The following is a 15,158-nucleotide window of genomic DNA, read 5'->3' as shown; positions in this document are numbered from 1 at the left end:
GATTCATTCTGTTAAACTATATTGAATTCCTTCATTCCTTACATGACATAAAACTTTGCCTTAGAAATATGTGGCTAAATATGAAGAATTTGTATTTTCTAGTATACTTGGGTGTGTACATCATATATTACTTATTTTATTGATTCACTAAATTAATAAGGCAATTTGTTAAACACTGAGAGTAGTAAGTATATAAAGCTTACTCAGAAATAGTTTGTTTCTAAAGTAATTTATAATCTAATGTTGGACAAGAATATCTATACTAGTAATAAGGCAGAGATTAGAAGTGAGTGCTAAGGTTAACTCTGGGCAGGATAAGAAGCCTCACAGATTTTAAGTTCTAAAATGGAACTTTTTTTATGGTAAGGCAGAGGTGCTACTTATAATTTGCCTCTTTGTATTCGTTTTCTATTCTGTTAACAATTTACCATAAACTTAGTGGCTTAAAGCGACACAGATTTATTACTTAGACTTTCTTTGGGTAAGAGTCTGGCATGTGCTAGCTGGGTATTCTTCTCATGGTCTCTTAAGGCTGAAATTAAGGTGTCGGCCAGCTGTATTACCACCTAGAGGCTCAGCTAGAGCAAGATCTTCTTCCCTGTCCCCCTCAGGGTATTGGCAGAATCCACTTCCTTGTTGCTGTGGAGCTGAGGCCTCCATTGTCTGGCTAGATTTTGGCCTGGAACCACTCTTAACTCTGAAAGACCACTCTTAGTTACTTGCCAGATGGCCTCCTCAGCAATGGAGAACCTACTGTGCATCAAATCCCTCTCATGCTTCAAACTCCTGACTGCCCTTTCTACAACCAGCCAGAGAAAACTATGATTTTAAAAGGCTCAGGTGATTAGGTCAGTCCCACCAGATAATCTTTTTATGTTAACATCAGTCATTGCATTTAACACAAAATCTATCATATTCACAGTCCCGGGGATTATGCAGGGTTGACCCAATGGAGTACAGAGAGGTAACAAAAACCTTGAAAGTTTCCTTAGAATTCTGCCTCCTATACTCCCTTTGCTCATAATTTTAGAGCCTACATCTGGAGACAGTAGATTAGACTAAGTAGAGGAGCTACTTTTTTTTTTTTTTTTCAATTCCGACAGGGACTCACTCACTCTCTGACTGGATTGCAGTGGCACAATCTTGGCTAATTCTTCCACCTCAGCCTCCCAAGTAGCTGGGACTACAGGCACGTGCCACCATGCCCAGCTATTTTTTTTTTTCGTATTTTTTTTTTTTTTTTAGTAGAGATGGGGTTTCACCTTGTTGCCCAGGTTGGTCTCAAACTCCTGGACTCAAGCAGTCCACCCTCCTCAGCCTCCGTAAGTGCTGGGCTGAGCCACTCAGGTATGAGCCACCATGCCCAGCAAATAGACTTTATTTTTTATAGCAGTTTTAGGTTTGTGGCAAAATTGAGTGGAAAAGTACACGGATTTTCTGTATACCTCATGCCCCCACATATGTGTAGCCTCCCTTGTTATCACCACCCACCAGAGCAGTACATTTGTTACAATTGATGAACCTACATTGACACATCATTATCGCTCAAAGTCCATAGTTTACATTAGGGCTCACTCTTGGTGCTAACATTCTATGGATTTAAACAAATATATGATGGTATTTATTTATCACCATTATAATGTCATACACTGTAACATTTCTCTGCCCTAGGAGGAGCTACTTTTAAGTGCTGTCTTTAGCAACATACTTCATGTTAGAACATAGTAACCCAGGTTACCATACAAGAGCCTTTTTTTATAATTGGTTTTATTAACATGTAATTTAAATGCAATAAAATTCTAAGTGTATATCTCAATAAGTATTGACAAATGTATATAATTACGTAGCCACCACCATCATCATATGTAAACTGTTCCATTGCCCCCCTAAAAGTTTCCTCATGCCCCTTTGAAGTCAGTCACCCCTCACCGCCATCAGCCATAGGCAACCACTGATCTGCTTCCTGTTACTATAGTTTTGTCCTCTCTAGAATTTAATATAAAATTATGAATCATATAGTGTATAATTTTCTTGTGACTGGAGTGTTATCACTAGTTAGTTGTTTTTTATTCCCAAGTCATATTCCTTTGTATGGATGTACCACATTTTGTTCAATTTCTCTGTTGATGAACATTTGTGTTGTTTCCAAAATAGATGCTTTTAAAGCTCATCGGAGTTACGTGATCATTAAATTCACTTATTTATATACATACCTATATAATTGGCTAGCCTGTCTTCCCTATGGAGCCCTGTTTTCTGAGTTAGCATATCCCGCCTCATTTTGTGTAACTGAACTAGTGACTGTTACTATACTTAGTCTTCTGAACACTGCTGGAGAAAATTAAAGCTATGATGATTAATAATGTAGTTTCTCTGGTTTCAGCCATTTCCTTCTATTCTGTGCCATACCATCTCTTACTTTTGAGCCTTATTCCATCGCTTATCTACATAAGAAAGTTTCTCCTCAACTTTGCGTCTTTACCGGTACTCTCCTACAGCATATACACACACATATATATAATATATATGTAATAATATATGTATGTAGTGTATATATTTTCAAATTTCTCACATCATTAATTCTGCATACCTCTGTAGTTATCATCCTATCTCTTTCCTCCTCTTCATAGCCAGACTCTTCAAATGAATGAAACACTTGCTGTCTCTCCTTTCTTATCTACTATTTAGTTTTCAGTTTATTGTTAATAGTTTATCATCATATCAAAGAAGTCACTACTATCCATCTTGCCAAATATAATAGACTATTTTTAATCCTCATCTTACTCTGCCTCTCTGTGACATTTGATCATGATCTACTACTTCAAAATTTCCTTCTTCCATGATACCATATTCTCTTGATTTACCCTTTATTTCTCTAGTTACAGTTTCTTAATGCCTTCTATAGAACTCTTCTTCTCAGTCTTTAAATGCCAATATTCTCTGTGGCTCTGTCCTTGCTATTTTCTCACTATAAATAATATCCTGGGGCGATCTCACTGATAATTCTACCAGATGACTTGAAAATCTATAACTCAGACTACTCTCCTAACTTCTGTCCTATTTATCCAGTTGCCTTCTGGATGTTGTTTCCCAGGTGGTGCATTGGCACCTCATTTTTTGAACATTTTATTTTCAAATGATCTTATAGTAATATAGACTTTTTTCCAGGAATTTTAACACATGTGTAAATTCATGCAACCAGCAGCACCACAATCAAGTTACAGAACAACTCCATCAGCCCCCTAACTCTTATGCTATCTTTCTGTAGTCACACTCTCTCCTTCTACCCCCAACACCTTGGCAACCATTTTGTCTTTTCCAGAGTGTCTTGTAAATTGTATGTATATATACATACAGATGTTCCTTGACTTATGATGGGGTTACATTTTGATGAACTATTGTAAATTGAAAATATTTAGTCAAAACTGTATTTATTGCACTTAACCTACGAAACATGCCTTAGCCTGGCCTACTTTAAACATGCTAAGAACACTTACATTAGCCCACAGTTGGGCAAAATCATTTAACACAAAGCCTATTTTGTAATAAAGTGTTCAATATTTCTTATAATTTATTGAATACTGTACTGAAAGTGAAAAACAGAATGGTTGTATGGGTGCTTAAGGTACATTTTCTACTGAATGCTTTTCACTTTCACACCATTGTAAAGTTGAAAAAGCGTAAGTTGAACTATAATACGTCGGAAACTGTCTGTACACGTACTGGTATGTTGTAACCTTTTGTGACTGGTTTCTTTCCTGCACCATAATGATATTCATGCAAGTTGTTGCATGTGTAAATAGCTTGTTTAATTTTGCTGCTGAGTAGTACTCCATTGAATGAATGTACAAGAGTTTGTTTATCCATTTGCCAGTGGTGAGACATTTGAGATGTTTCCAATTTTTGGTAATTATGAATAGAGCTGTTTTGATCATTTATTTACAGGTTTTTGTGTGAGGTCAAGTATTTATTTCCATAGGATAAATACCCAGGAGTGGGTTTGCTGGATCATATTGTAAGTGTACATTTAACCTGATTTTTTAAAAACTTTTTTTTTCCAAAAGTGTTTGAAACATTTTGCATTCCCATCAGCATTGTACTCGAATTCCAGTTGCTCTGCATCCTCATTAGCATTTGTTGTCAGTGTTATTTTAACCATCTAAACCATGTGTAGGGATATATCACTGTGGCTGAATTTGGATTTTTCTAAATGTTAATGATGTTGAATATCTTTTCATATTTGCCATCCTTATAGCCTTTTAGAGAAAGGTCATTGTACATTTTAATTGTATGTTTTCTTATTCTTTAGCTTTGAAAGTTCTATTATATTCTCTGAGTACAAGTCTTTTATTGGATAAATAATTTGCCAATACTTTCTCCTAGTCTGAAACTTAGCTTTTCATTCCCTTAACAAAATCTGTTGCAGAGGGTAAGGTTTTAATTTTGATGAAGTCCAGTTTGTCAGTTTTTTTGTTTGGATCATGCTTTTCATGTTATTTCTGAGAACTCAGCTTATCCAACCATCATGAAGATTTTTTATTTTTTCTTCTAAAGTTTTTATGGTTTTCATTTCTACCTTTAGATTTATGATCCAGGAAGAAGACATTTATTATAATGAAATACACATAGCATAAAATGTACTCCCTTAATCTTTTTAAAGTATACAGTTCAGTGGCATTAAGTACATTCACAATGCTGTGTTCCTTGATTTCTGTTTTGCTCTTTTTTTATTTTTAAATTTTTATGGATACATAATAGTTGCACATATCTATGGGGTACATGTGATATTTGATACGGGCATACAATTTGTGATGTCTTGTTTTTTGAGGTAGCGACTTAAAGCATTGAGTTGAGACCTTTCTTCTTTTCTGATAGTGGTATTGCATTTTATAAATTTCCCTCTAAGCATTACTGTAACCATATTCTACAGATTTTCTATGTTGTGTTTTCATTCTCATTCAGTTCAAAATGTATTCTAGTTTTTTTTTGAGATATCGTCTTTGGCCCATGGATTACGTAAAAGTATTCTGTTTAATTTCCAAGTGTTTGAACATTTTCTTATTATCTCTGTTGTTTTCTAGTTTTATTTCATTTTGGTCATAGGACATACTTTGTAGAATTTCAGTTAGTCCTTTTACATTTGTTAGCGTTTGTACTTTGATCTAGTGTATGATCTGTCATGGTGAATGTTCCACATGTACTTGAATGGAATGGGTATTCTGCTACTGTTGGGTGGAATATTAGTTTTATTAGATTCATTTGGTGTATGTTTTATTCTTCTTGATCCATACTGAAAGCCTGTCTACATTCTATTTGATATTAAGGAAGTCTTCAAATATAATTGTGGATTTGTCTGTTTCTCCTTTTAGTTCTGTCAGTTTTTTCTTTCTTTCTTTTCTTTTGCAGTGTAACAAGTTACCACAGTTTAGCAGTTTATCTCACAGTCTCTGTGGATTAGGAGTCTGGGCACAGCTTAGCTAAGTCCTCTACTTAGAGTCTCACAAGACTGTAATATGGTTAGCCCGTATGCATTCTTATCTAGAAGTTCATTTGAGGAAAAATTTATTTCCAAGCTCTTTCATGTTAGAGAATTTATTTCCTCGTGGCTTAATGAACAAGGGCCCCAGCTGCTTGCTGGCTGTTGACTTGAGGTCTCTGTCAGTTCCTAGGGGCCACCTGCGTTTGTAGAGACATTTCTTGACACATGGACATCTTCAACATGTCTACTTACTTTATCAAGCAAGGGCAACCTGTGGAGGGTGTATGCTAGCAAGGGGAGAATGGTATATAACGTGACAATTACAGGAGAGACATCCATTACATTTGTCATAGTCTGTTGGTTAAAAGCAAATCACAGGTCCTCCCCACACTCTCAGGAGGGGATTTTACAAGATTATAAACATTAGGAGCTGGGCATCATGGAGGCAATCTTAGAGTCAGTAAGGCGTATCCTTGGTATTTTTTTGTTTTGAAGATTTTTTTTATGGTAATATACCCATTCCAGCTTCTTTTGTTTACTGTGTGGTATATCTTGTTCCCTTTTACTTTCAATTTACCTGAATGATTGTTTGAGGTGAGTTTTTTTATAGTGAATTTATGGTTGCTTTCTGTGTTTTTAAAAAATCTAGTCTAACAATTCCTGTCTTTTCATTGGTGTGTTTAAGTAATTGGATTACAATTATTATACTTAAAGACAATATAATTATTGATATGTTAGGATTTACATCTCACATTCTATTATTTGTTTTGTGTTTATACTCTGATTTTGTTTCTCTTTCCATTTGCCTCCTGCCTTTAGATTATTTGAACACTTTTTAATATTCCATTTTAATTAATCTATTGTGATTTTGGCTATATTTTTCTTTTGTATAACTTCTTTGTGGTTGCTCCAGGGGTTAAAAATACATACTTTACTTTTTACAATCTGTTTATAAACAATATTATACTATTTCAGTTGAAACATAGAAATCTTTCCAACATAGTAGCCTCTTTACTCTCTCCCCTTTATGGTGTAGTTGTCTTCTATTACATTAGCACAGATTAAAATAACACCAGGAAATGTTATACCTTTGCTTTTAACTGTCAAACATGTTTAATAACTCTAAGAGAAAAGGAATACTTTGTTATATATTTATATAAATACTTATTTCTATTACTTTTCCTTGATTCCTAATGTTTCAAGTTTTCTTTTTCTTTCCTTTCCCTGAAGAGATTCCTTTAGCAGCTCTTTCAGATCAGGTCTGCCGACTATAGATTCCTTTACTTTATTTGAGAATGTCTTATTTCATCTTCATATCTGAATGGTGTTTTCACAGGATGCAATATTCTTGGTTGACAGCATATTTCTTTTCTCACGTAAAAATGTTACTTTCTGGCTTTCTATCCTCCATAGTTTTCAGTGGGAAATTCTCACATGAATATTCAAATGCTTTTTCTCCTGTAGTTAATGTTTTGTTATCCTCTGGACACTTTCAATATTTTTTCTTTGTCTTTAGTATTCAGCAGTATGATTAAGTCGTCTCTGGAAATGGATTTTTGGGGATTTATTCTGTTTGTGGTTTGCTAGTTTTTTGAATTTGCAAGGTTATGGATTACACGAAACTTGTCATGTTTTAAGCCATTATTTCTTCAAATATTTTTTCAACACTGCACTCTTTCTCTTCTTCTGGTTCTCTGATGGCATGAAATGTTAGACTTTTTGTTTTTCTCCCACAGGTTTGTAAACCTTTTAAAGAGGTTCTAACAGATTCAGGTCTTAAGCCCAGTATGTGTTTCCCGATATTTTAAAATATCAAATAAGCCAGAACAGTTATGATTAAATTCTGAATCTGAAGGATTAACCCTCTGGAATTGGTAACCTGCTATAGTTAAGTTGTTTGAACAGTATATTTTATTAACTGCTTTGGGAAACCACAGTGAATTAAAACATGGTTTCTATGGGCAAATGTAAATAGTTTTTAGGTTGAATTACAGTTTAAAGAAATGTATTTCAAAATAATTTTATGTGCTTTTATTTACTTTTGTTGTTATTATTATTATTATTATTATTATTATTATTATTATTATTATTTAGAGATGGAGTTTCCCTCTATCACCCAGGTTAAATTGCAGTGGTGCAATCTATAGCTCACTGCAGCCTCAAACTCTTAGGCTCAAGTGATCCTCCCACCTCAGCCTCCTGAGTAGCTGTAGCTGGGTCTACAGGTACTTGCCATCATGAGTGGCTAATTTTTTAATCTTTTTGTAGAGTTAGGTCTTGCTGTGTTGCCCAAGCTGGCCTCAAACTCCTGGCTTCAAGTTATCCTCCCGTATCAGTCTACCAAAATACCGGACTACATGCATGAGCCACTGTGACTGGTCTCGTGCTTTTTGATGAATTTAAAATTTTCCCTGTATAGGTAACTGAAACTTTAAAAAAAAAAAAAAAAAAAAAAAAAAAAAAAAAAAAAAAAGATGCAGTTTAGGGAAACTCTGTCAAGAAGACTTCAGGCCAAATGTTATTTGTTGGTGGTGGTTTTGTATTTATGTGTGTGTCAGAGGGAAGGTGGGTTTGCTCTGGCCATTATTAATAAAATTAATTAAAATGAATGTAAATCTAATCCTGATAGTAAGTCTCTGTAGTGGGAATTTTTATTCCAGTATTACTGATTTCAAAACTGGCCCAGAGTTACTAGCACTTTGCCCAAGATCACGTAGTAATGCACAGAAACAGGGTGCAAACCCAGAATGTCTGACTTTCAAGATTATGCTTTTAGCCGTTTTACTATGTTGTTTGTTCCTTTTTAAATGGCGTATTACTATTTGCTTTAGTTTAGGCAAAATTTGTAGATATGGCAGCATTGCAAAGCAAGGGCAGGCAAATATTTTTCCTGTAAAAGGCCAAATAGTAAATATTTTAAGCTTTAAACCGTATGGTGTTTTGTACAACTGTTCAACTCTGCCATAGTAGTAAAAGACTAAACAAATGAGTGTGGCTGTGCTCTAGTAAAGCTTGATTTTGGAAATAAGACAGCAGACTAGATTTGACGTGTTGATAATAGTTGCTGATCTTTGCTATAGACTATCCTGTATAGTAAATTAGTTCTTCAACACTGTTTATTTTGAAAAGATTATTTTCCTCAGATCTTCTTTAAAAAATATTCCTTTATTATTCTAAATAATGTTTGGGCTAGCTGCGGTGGCTCATGCCTGTAATCTCAGCACTTTGGGAGGCCGAGGCAGGAATTCGAGACCAGCCTGGCCAAACATGATAAAACCCTGTCTCTACTAAAAATAAAAAAATTTAGCCGGGCATGGTGGTGTGTGCCTGTAATTCTAGCTACTTGGGAGGTTGAGTGTGGCAGGAGAATCTCTTTAACCCGGGAGGTGGAGGTTGCAGTGAGCCAAGATCGCACCACTGCACTCCAGCCTGGGCAACAGAGCGAGACTCTTTCTCAACAAAATAAAATAAAAATAAGATAAAATAATGTTTGGTACATGGAAAGTAATATGTATAATATGTGTGTAAATTAAAAGGCAAAATAATATACCCAGAAGATTGAACACTAATAAGTAGCTTGTGTACTCTTCCCTAACTCAAGGATTGGCAAACATTTTTCTGTTAAGGGCCGGATAGTAAGCATTCGTGGCTTTGCTTGGCCATAAGGTCTCTATCATAGCTACTCAACTTTGCATTATAGCACAAAAGCAGCCATAGGTAACGTGTAAATCAGTAAGCATGAATGTGTTCCAATAAACTATTTATGGGCACTGAAATTAGAATTTCACATAATTTTCATGTGTTATGAAATATCCTCCTTTTCATTTTTCCATACCATTAAGAATTTGAACACCATTCTTAGCTTTTGGACCATACAAAAACAAGTGGTGCGCTGGATTTGGACCATGGACCATAGTTTTCCAACCACTATTTCATCTTTTTTTCTCCACCTTTCCCTGCAGGTAGCCATTATCCTGAATTTTGAATTTATCATTCCTGTAGATTTCTTAAAATACTCTTTTTCATACACATATGTGTGATTAAACAGTACCTTGCTCTGTTTTATTTTTGAATATTATAAAAATTATAACGTTCATAGACTGAGACATTTTTCATTCAACATTTTTCTTTTTTTTTTTGAGACGGAATTTCGCTCTTGTTGCCCGGGCTGGAATGCTGTGGCACGAGGTTGGCTCACTACAACCTCCGCCTCCTGGGTTCAAGCAATTCTCCTGCTTAGCCTCCCAAGTAGCTGGGATTACAGGCATGCACCCCCATACTCGGCTAATTTTGTATTTTTAGTAGAGACAGGGTTTCACCATGTTGGTCAGGCTGGCGCTGAACTCCTGACCTCAGGTGAGCCACTGCACCTGGCCCATTCAGCATTTTTCTAAGATTCATTCATATTTTCAAGTATTGCTGTATGACATTCCATTGTGTGACTGTACCACAATTATTCTCCTGACAGTAATTAATTATTTAGGTTGGTTCCCGTTCATCTTTGAACATTCTTGTAGATATATCCTGGTACACATGTGCAAGAGTTTTTCTTGGTTATCTTCTGTTGAATAACCTAACAGAAGAACCTCTGAATTTTACAAAAATGAAGAAGCAGCATTATTTCCCTTGAGAAATGTTACTTTCTTATTAACTCACCTTAAATCATACTGTTTTTATTTATACTAATGGAAAACCTACCTTACAAAATGTGCAGTTAACTGTTAAACTTTTCATTCATTCTTTCGTGCATTCATTTAATTTTATACAAACATTAATGACTGTAATATGTTAAGTTTCATGCTAGCAGGAAAATATAAGCGGTAAAGGAGATAGACAAGTAAACCAACAATTAAGTAGTAATAACTATTTATTGAAAGCTTGAAAGCTTATTATGCCAGGCATCGTGTTAAGCAATTTATATGCATTCCGTCTGTATTAGTGTGCTAAGGCTGCTGTAACCAAAGACTACAAACTAAGTGGCATCAACAACACAAATTTATTATCTCGGAGTTTTCAGGGCAAGAAGTCCAAGATCGATGTGTCAGCAGAGTTGTTTCCTTCTGGGGGCTTTGAGGAAGAATCTGTTCCGTGCCTCCTTCCTACCTTTTGGTTATTGGATGGCAATTTTTGACCTTCCTTGGTGTATATTACCAGCATCCTGATCTCTGCCTTCATCTTCATGTCATGTTCCTCCTGTGTGTGAGTCTGTCTTCAGATTTTCCCTGTTTATAGGGACACCAGTCCTACTGAATTAGGACCTGTCCTGATGACCTCATTTTAACTTGTCAAACATCCTGTCTCTAAATAAGGTTAATTCTTAGGTACTAGGGATTGAGACTTCAACATATGAATTTATGAGGGGCACAGTTCAACAGAACAATCTCTTAGTCTTTCCAAAAATCCTGGGTAACTCTGTCAAACTTTGATGTGCTAGTCACGTTATAGAGTATGTTGCAGTGTAAAAACCCTAGCTATCAGAAAGTAGTTTCTGCCCAAGTCCAAAAAGAATGGCATAGACTCACTTTTCCCTGTTCCTTCCCTCTAAATCTAACTAAATACCCTGGAAATTATTTAGCATACAATTATAATTGGATTATAAATGCCAGAAAGAAGGTGAACTGGCAAGAGACTTGAGAAATAACATTGGGGTTCTCTGGGTGTTCTGTCTCCCGTATATCTTGGACTGGGTATTAGAGAGGCCTGCAACCCAGATCCACTATAGACAAAGAACAATATTAAACAAGAAAAGCCTGCTCTTACTCACCAAAGGACTGGAAAAGGGGAATCCCAACAAAGATAGGGAACCTCAACATTTTCCTAACACCAGGGACCTGATGAATGATTCAAGCTCAGGACAGTGATGAAGCCTCAGGCTATCCCAGCCCCGCTCCACAGCTTGTTCATGGTACCTCCACCATGGAAGTCTCCCACGAAGAGCTGGTAGCCCAGAGAACCAACTTCCATTCTCACAAGACAGCAGCGGCAGTGATTGAGCAGGAGCTCCGAAAGCACCAGAAGAATGAAGCAGACCAGAATAGTATCACAAGTTTTCAGAAAACCGAACTGCAATTGAAACTAAAGCCCACAAAAGTAGGCTAGAAGCTGATTGCTAAACTTTGACAGGCTACTTCCTGCATAAAATAAATTAAGCAGGACTATGAGTCTTCTAACATAATAATTTGTCAAACCAAGCTGAATGCAGCAAAAACACAATTTGTGTGAGAAATGACATGGATTTGACATTCACATCAAGATGAATCAGTTGTAGGAATTACCTGACAAGGGTTTCAAAGTTGCTGTGATAGAAATGCTTACAATCAATTATCTTAAATTATCTTAAAATGATAAAAAGGGAAAACCTCAGCAAACAAATAGAAGTTTTAAGGAAGAATTAAATGGAAATTATAGAACTGAAAAACACAATAATCAAAATTAAAATTCACAGATTAGACTCAGTAGTACAGTGGAGATGATGACAAAAGATAGAATCAATGAATTGAACAACAGAGTAAAAATACTGAAAATTATCAGTCTCGAGAATTTATAGGACAATACAAAAATTTAACATTGTATCTTCAAAGCTTAAAGGACAGGAGAAAGTGTGTGACTGAAAAATATATTTGAAGAAATAGTGACTGAAAATTTCTTACATTTGGTGAAAGACATAAACCTACAGATTTAAGAAGCTGAGCAAACCCTACAATAAGATAAACTCGAATCCACACTAAGAAATGTTTTTAAAAAGACAAATCTGAAAAATGGGAGAGAGAAATTACACATTCCATATGAAAGTACACCAATTTGAATAACAGCAGGTTTCTCATCTGAAATTGTGGAGTTTAGAAGGAAGTAGTATAACATTTTTCAGGTGCTGAAAGAAGAAAAAGTACTATCAATCTTTAATTCTGTATCTGACCAAAACTGTCCTTTTGGAATGAAGTGGAAATAAAGACATTCTCAAATGCAGGAAACTAAAAGAATTTGTTTGTAATAGAGCAAAATTAAGTTACTAAGGACAAAGAGATAAAAAGAGATATAGTAACAAAAGAATCATGCACTAAGAAGTTATTGCAATCCTAAATATGTATACACCAAATAACCATACTTTAAAATATAGAGAGCAGAAACTAATAGAGCGGAAAGAATAAATAAACAGGTTCACAATTATAGTTGGAGACTTGAACATCCTAGTCACAGCAATTGATAGAACTACTAGACAGAAAATCAGCGAGGATATAGAATAGCTAAACACCATCACTAACCACCAAGATCTAATTTGCACTTACAGAATATTCTACCTCACAATAGCAGAATACACATTTTAAGCGCCCATCAAAAATTCAAGATATTATACTGAATTATAAAATATTTACAAATATAGAGAACAGTGGAATTAAACTAGAAATCAGTAGCAGGAAGGTGACAGGAAAATCTCCAAACATTTAAAAATTAACACACTTTTAAATAAACCATGGGTCAAAGAGGAAATCTGAAAGGAAATTTAGATATACATAGAACAGAATGGAAATAGACACACAACATACAAAAATTTGTGAGATAGAGCTAAAGCACTTCTATGAGGGAAATTTATAGCACTAAATGCAGACAGTAGAAAAGAATAAATGTCTCAAATCAATGTAAGTTCCTCACTCAAAATACTAGGGAAAAAAAAAGAGCAAAATATTCCCAAATCAGGAAAAATGAAGGAAGTAATTAAGAATAGATATCGTTAAAATTGAGACCAGTAATACTAAAGAGTAATGTAATGAAACAAAAAACTGACTCTTAGAAACATAAAAGTGAAATTGATAAGTCTCTAGCAAAATTGACAAAGATGAAAAAGAGAAAAGACACAAATCACCAATATCAGGAATGAAAAAATGGGTATAATTACAGATCTTGTAACAATTAAAAGGATAAATTCAACTTTACATTCATAAATTCAACAGCTTAGAAGAAATGAACCAATCCTGTAAAAATCATAGACTACCAAAACTTAGCCAAGTTGAAACAGATAACGTAAATTGTCCTATAACTGTTTTAAAAGTTGAATTCGTGATTCAAACGCTATTGAAAATCTCTGGGCCTAGATAGTTTCACTGGAAAATTTTACCAAACATTCAAAGAAGAATTAACACCAATTTGATACAACAGTACAATCTGTTCCCAGAAGTAGTAGTGGAGTGAATACCAATCAACTCATTTTGAGACTATTACCCTGATACCATAACCAAAGATAGCACAGAAAAGCAAACTACAGAGCAGTATCTTTGATGAAGTTAAATACAAAAATCCTCAATAAAATTTTAGTAAGTTATATCCAGCCCCAACCAAGTGGAATTTAGTCTAGATGTACAAGTATTTTACAGTATGAAAAAATCAATGTGATTCACCATATCAACAGGCTAACAAAGGAAATTCATGTGATTACATCAATTGATACAGAAAATCTTTTGAAAAAATTCAGCACCCATTCATGATTTAAAAAAATAATAACTGTCAGCACACTAGAAATACAGGGGAATGTTCTCAACCTCACAATAGGCATCTGCAAAAACCCTGCATCTAATATTATATAGATGGAAGACTGAATGATTTCCGTGTACAATTAGGGAAAAGGCAAGCATGTAACTTTTACCACTCGTATTTGACATTGTACTGTAAGTTGTACTTACTGCAATAAAGCAAGAAAAAGAAGAGGCATACAGAATTGAAAAGATCAAATAAAGTTGTTGCTATTTTGAGTTGATATGATTGTCTGCATGGGAAATCCCAAGAACTCTACAAAAATACTCCTGAAACTAAAAAGTGAATTCATTATAGTTGCAGGATACAAGATCAGTACACAAAAATAAATTGAATTTATATATATTGACAATGAAGAAGTGGAAACTGATACCAAAAAAATGTGATGCCATTTACAGTTGTTCCAAAGAATATGAAAAATAATTCTAACAAAACATATGCAATATTGAATGCAATTAAATGACAAAATGCTGATGAAAAAAAATCTAAGAAGACCTAAATACTTGGAGAGATACATTGTTTATGAATCGGAAGACTCACAGTAGTAAAAATGGCGATTCTTAAATTGATCTATAGAGTTAACGCAATCCTTACTAAAATCTCAGAAAATATTTTTTAATGTAGACAGGCTTATTTTAAAATTTATACGGAAAGAGAAAGACCTTAAAGTAACTAAAACAATTTTTAAGAAGAACAACTTGGGAAGAATAACTCTTCCTGATGTTAAGGCTAACTTATAGCTACAGTAATCAAAACAGTATAGTAGTGGCAAAGGGATAGACACATAGATCAGTAGAACAGTATGGAGAGTCCCAGAATAGTTGCATACAAATATATATGCCTAACTGATTCTTTACAAATACATAAAAGCAATTCAGTGGAGGAGAAGTACCTTTTCAATATTATTGTGGGAGGAACTGGACATCCATAAGTTCTATCAACCTTGACCTAAACCTCAAACCATATAAAATAATTACCTCAAAACAGATCATGGGCTTTCATATGAAACTAGAAAACTTCTAGTAAAAAGAGAAGAAAATTTTGGGACCTAGTACTAGGCAAAGAGTTATTAGACTTGACACCAAGAGCATAATCCAAAAAAGGAAAAGTTAATAAACCGGGCTTTATCAAAATTTTAAAATCTGGCTCTGCA

General features: G+C 34.7%; 1 protein-coding gene across 4 annotated transcripts in view; it reads left to right on the top strand.

Moving 5' to 3' along the window:
- Positions 1-15,158, top strand: part of NEK1 (NIMA related kinase 1) — a 207,570-nt gene that overhangs the window by 75,560 nt on the left and 116,852 nt on the right. The gene's annotated exons all lie outside the window — the stretch shown is intronic.

Source organism: Rhinopithecus roxellana, chromosome 2 (assembly GCF_007565055.1).
Source record: "Rhinopithecus roxellana isolate Shanxi Qingling chromosome 2, ASM756505v1, whole genome shotgun sequence".
Lineage (NCBI taxonomy): Eukaryota > Metazoa > Chordata > Mammalia > Primates > Cercopithecidae > Rhinopithecus > Rhinopithecus roxellana.
The sequence above is the reverse complement of the archived record's forward strand: the minus strand, read 5'-3'. Positions and strand labels throughout refer to the sequence as shown.